The sequence below is a fragment of the Ascidiella aspersa genome, chromosome 5, assembly GCF_963924565.1.
Source record: "Ascidiella aspersa chromosome 5, kaAscAspe10.2, whole genome shotgun sequence".
NCBI lineage: Eukaryota > Metazoa > Chordata > Ascidiacea > Phlebobranchia > Ascidiidae > Ascidiella > Ascidiella aspersa.
Window position 1 is genome coordinate 11,112,523 of NC_139451.1, and position 5,000 is coordinate 11,117,522.

The 5,000-nt window shown below is 56.9% G+C and overlaps 2 non-coding genes and 1 pseudogene across 2 annotated transcripts; all 3 read left to right on the top strand.

Annotated features, from left to right (window-relative positions):
• The first annotated feature begins 1,452 nt into the window (after nucleotides 1-1,452).
• LOC146143476 (small subunit ribosomal RNA) lies at nucleotides 1,453-3,263 on the top strand. The gene has a single exon (XR_014500353.1). It is a non-coding gene; the product is annotated as a small subunit ribosomal RNA (ribosomal RNA).
• A 247-nt stretch (nucleotides 3,264-3,510) lies between these two features.
• On the top strand, nucleotides 3,511-3,664 carry LOC146143477 (5.8S ribosomal RNA). The gene has a single exon (XR_014501146.1). It is a non-coding gene; the product is annotated as a 5.8S ribosomal RNA (ribosomal RNA).
• A 248-nt stretch (nucleotides 3,665-3,912) lies between these two features.
• LOC146143478 (large subunit ribosomal RNA) overlaps nucleotides 3,913-5,000 on the top strand; it is a 3,679-nt pseudogene continuing 2,591 nt past the window's right edge.

Below are 5,000 nucleotides of genomic sequence, written 5' to 3' on the forward strand. Positions count from 1 at the left end.
GGCCGTTGCTAGTGCCGAGAGCCGATCTTTCGCGGGCGCGACAAGCGTCGCCCGCTAGTCGGCGAATCCTCCTGTTCGAAACGCGTGGTGCTAAATCATTCGTAAACGACCTAGTTGAAGACCGGGGTGTCGTAATCACTAGAGCAGTATCTTCACTGCGATTTGTTGAGAGTAAGCCTCAAGATCTATCGATTTGTCCGCAAGGTCGGGCGCTAAAAGCGATCTCGAACGCCTCCGGGCGCGCGAGGTTGTTTTTTTTCTAAGTTTTTTTTCGCCGCCGACACTTGTCTTTTTTTTCAATTTTTTTTTTTCAATTTTTCGCTCGCGCGGCGGGCCTTTCCACGTTCACATCGGGGCGAAATTTTTTATGTTTTTCGACAGTCCTTTGCAATTTTTTCGATCTCTCTTTTCGACACTTTTTTGCCGCGCGGCGGGCCTTTGCACGTTCACATCGGGGCGAAATTTTTTATGTTTGTCGACAGTCCTTTGCAATTTTTTCGATTTTTCTTTTCGACACTTTTTTGCCGCGCGGCGGGCCTTTCCACGTTCACATAGAGGGCAGGTCTTTATTTTTTTGTGACTGTCCTTTACAATTTTTTTTTCGCGCACTCGGGCTTTAGCATATTTCCGCCCAGCGAGCAAGAGCATATTTAGGCCGCGGGAGCATGAGCCTGTTTAGGCCGCGCGAGCTTTGAATATATTTCGGCCGCGGGAGCATGAGCCTGTTTAGGCTGCGCGAGCAGTGAGTACATTTCGGCCGCGGGAGCATGAGCCTGTTTAGGCCGCGCGAGCATTGAATACATGTCGGCCGCGCGAACATTGAACATATTTCGGCCGCGCGCGCGAGCAAGAGCCTGTATAGGCCGCGCGAGTATTGAGTACATTTCGGCCGCGCGAGCATGAGCCTGTTTAGGCCGCGCGAACATTGAACATATTTCGGCCGCGCGCGCGAGCAAGCGCCTGTATAGGCCGCGCGAGCGTGTGATATGCCTCGCAATAGTTCAACACCTGGCGCAATCGTGCACCTTTTTTTTACGTTAGAATTTCAAACGGAAGACCCCAGGGACAACACTCATCTTTGCTATACTTGTGGGAGCTGACAAGCTTCGACAAGTAAAGAATCGGTGAAAAGGCGATTGGCTCGCTGGGCAGATGTTGCTGCTGCGCGAAGAGCCGAGTGTCAGTTTGTCGGGTTCTGAGCGGTCGCTTCGGCGAAGTTGTCTGGCGTGCGTTGCGCTCGCGCCGGTGTTGGCGACGTGGCGGTCGAAAGGCCTGCCGACGAAGTCTTACTCCGGCGGGTGCGACGGGCGGTGACGGTTTTCTGAGTTCGGGCAGCCGAGCAAAGAACGAAATTTTAACGGAGAGAAGCCTTCGGGTTTCGCATCGACCGAGCGACGGCGCCGCATCAGCGGCGCCTCCTTCGTCGGCCTTTCGGGGCTACGCTAAAGTAGCTACCTGGTTGATCCTGCCAGTAGTCATATGCTTGTCTCAAAGATTAAGCCATGCAAGTCTAAGTACGAGCTCTCGTACAGTGAAACTGCGAATGGCTCATTAAATCAGTTATGGTTCATTTGATCGTACGTTTTACGTGGTTAACTGTGGAAATGCTAGAGCTAATACATGCGTGAAGCGCCGACCTCGCGGGAGGCGTGCTTTTATCAGACCAAAAACCGACCGGGCTTCGGCCCGCAACCTTTGGTGACTCTGGATAACTTTGCGGATCGCACGGTCTCGCACCGGCGACGGATCATTCAAGTGTCTGCCCTATCAACTTTCGTCGGTACGGTACTGGCCTACCGAGGTTCTTACGGGTAACGGAGAATCAGGGTTCGATTCCGGAGAGGGAGCCTGAGAAACGGCTACCACATCCAAGGAAGGCAGCAGGCGCGCAAATTACCCATTCCCGACGCGGGGAGGTAGTGACGAAAAATAACAATACAGGACTCTAAACGAGGCCCTGTAATTGGAATGAGTACACTTTAAAACCTTTAACGAGTATCCATTGGAGGGCAAGTCTGGTGCCAGCAGCCGCGGTAATTCCAGCTCCAAAAGTGTATATTTAAGTTGTTGCGGTTAAAAAGCTCGTAGTTGGATTTTGGGCGCAGGCGGCCGGTCCGTCGCAAGGCGTGTACTGGCCGTCCTGGCCTCACCTCCGGTTCTCCGCCGGTGCCCTTGACTGAGTGTCGGCGGCGGCCGGAACGTTTACTTTGAAAAAATTAGAGTGTTCAAAGCAGGCGATTCGCCTGAATAATGGTGCATGGAATAATGGAATAGGACCTCGGTTCTATTTTGTTGGTTTTCGGAGCGCGAGGTAATGATTAAGAGGGACAGACGGGGGCATTCGTACTGTGCCGTTAGAGGTGAAATTCTTGGATCGGCGCAAGACGAACGACTGCGAAAGCATTTGCCAAGAATGTTTTCTTTAATCAAGAGCGAAAGTCAGAGGTTCGAAGACGATCAGATACCGTCCTAGTTCTGACTATAAACGATGCCAACTAGCGATCGGGGGGCGTTAGTTTTACGACCTCTCCGGCAGCTTGCGGGAAACCAAAGTCTTTGGGTTCCGGGGGAAGTATGGTTGCAAAGCTGAAACTTAAAGGAATTGACGGAAGGGCACCACCAGGAGTGGAGCCTGCGGCTTAATTTGACTCAACACGGGAAATCTCACCCGGCCCGGACACAGTGAGGATTGACAGATTGAGAGCTCTTTCTTGATTCTGTGGGTGGTGGTGCATGGCCGTTCTTAGTTGGTGGAGCGATTTGTCTGGTTAATTCCGATAACGAACGAGACTCTGGCTTGCTAACTAGTTACGCGACCCAATCGGTCGGCGTCTAACTTCTTAGAGGGACTAGTGGCGTTTAGCCACACGAGATTGAGCAATAACAGGTCTGTGATGCCCTTAGATGTTCGGGGCCGCACGCGCGCTACACTGACCGGATCAGCATGTGCTCGCCTTGGCCGACAGGTCTGGGTAACCCGCTGAACCCCGGTCGTGCTAGGGATAGGGAATTGCAATTATTTCCCTTGAACGAGGAATTCCCAGTAAGCGCGAGTCATTAGCTCGCGTTGATTACGTCCCTGCCCTTTGTACACACCGCCCGTCGCTACTACCGATTGAATGGTTTAGTGAGGTCCTCCGATTGGACCTGGCGCGGCCGGCAACGGTCGAGCCGGCGTCCGAGAAGACGATCTAACTTGATCATTTAGAGGAAGTAAAAGTCGTAACAAGGTTTCCGTAGGTGAACCTGCGGAAGGATCATTAACGGTCTCGCAAACGCTTCGGCGAACGCGAAACTCGGACAAGCGAGAGAAAAAGTCTTTGCTACCCGGCGCCCGACCCGCGAGGAGCGGCGCGCCGGCCGGCGATTCGGTCACCCGGTAATGTTTGCGCGTCGAGTGCCGCGGTGCCGCGCGCTCCGGCTTCAAGCGTCGGCCTGGCCGACCGCTCGGCGCGGTCTATTTTGTCACCCTATAGTGCGAGGCACTGTGCGAGCGAAACAATCGTGGATGGCTCTTGGCGGTGGATCACTCGGCTCGTGAGTCGATGAAGGACGCAGCTAGCTGCGTGAATTAGTGTGAATTGCAGGACACATTGAGCATCGACGTTCTGAACGCAAATTGCGGCCTCGGGTCAATCCCGGGGCCGCGCCCGCCTCAGGGTCGCGTTGCAAACGTTCCGCGCGGGGATTTCTCCGCGCGGCTGCTGCGGCGTCGGACGCGCGAGCGCCCGTCCCGCTCAAGACAGCACGGCACGATGCGCGACGATCGCGACCAGAATCCCGCGCGGCGGCGGCGAGTCGACCTCGAAGAGGCCAACGGCTGGCGGCTCAAGGGCGGGAATCGAGGTGCGCGGCGGCGCGCGGCGCCGACGGCGAGCGCGGAACGGGAAGAATAGTCCCGGTCCTTACTTTCGGCCTGAGGTCGGACGAGGCTACCCGCTGAATTTAAGCATATTACTAAGCGGAGGAAAAGAAACTAACGAGGATTCCCTCAGTAACGGCGAGTGAAGCGGGATGTGCCCATCGCCGAATCCGCGCGCTTTTGGAGTGCGCGGAATTGTGGCGTACGGAATTCGTCACGGCGCGCTTCGCCGGTCGCCCGCGTCCTTCTGATCGAGGCCTTTTCCCAGAGCGGGTGTCAGGCCCATGGCGGCGACAGGCGGGCGCGCTACGGCGTCTTCCCAGAGTCGGGTTGTTTGGGAATGCAGCCCAAAGCGGGTGGTAAACTCCATCTAAGGCTAAATACGGTCACGAGACCGATAGCGAACAAGTACCGTGAGGGAAAGTTGAAAAGCACTTTGAAGAGAGAGTTAAAGAGTACGTGAAACCGTCGAGAGGCAAACGGGAGGGCCTGTCGGGTCGCCCGGTCGCTTTCAGCCGGCCCCCTGTCGGCGACGTTGTCGTGCGGACCCTCACGGGCCGCCGGCGGCGCCGCCCGATCGGGGACCAGCGCACTAGCGCCGGGCGAAGGCCGCGACCGTCTGGACGGCGGCGAGAAGGCCGCGCGCAAGGTAACCCGGCCTCGGTCGGGTACTATAGGCGCGCGTGTCCGTCGGCCCGCCGTTCGGGCGAGGAGAGATCGCCGCGTCTGCCCTTCGGGGCCGAGCGCCCGGTGCCGGCTGGGGCGTCGTGGGTCGGGGACTGTTCTCAGTGCCCAGCCTCTTCGTCTCGGTCGCGCTTCCGGTGTCGTTTCGCGAGGCGCACGGGGTCCGCGGCTGAAGTCAGCCACCTTCCCGACCCGTCTTGAAACACGGACCAAGGAGTCTAACGTGAGCGCGAGCCACGGGGCAGTACGAAACCCATGGGCGCAGTGAAAGTGAATGTCGGCGCGGTCCGGCGGAGGTGAGACGTCGTCGTTCGCGGCGGCCGCATCACCGGCCGATCTCGTCCGCTTTGCCGGAGAGGTCGAGCGAGAGCGTTCGCGTTGGGACCCGAAAGATGGTGAACTATGCCTGAAGAGGTTGAAGCCAGAGGAAACTCTGGTGGAGGACCGTAGCGAT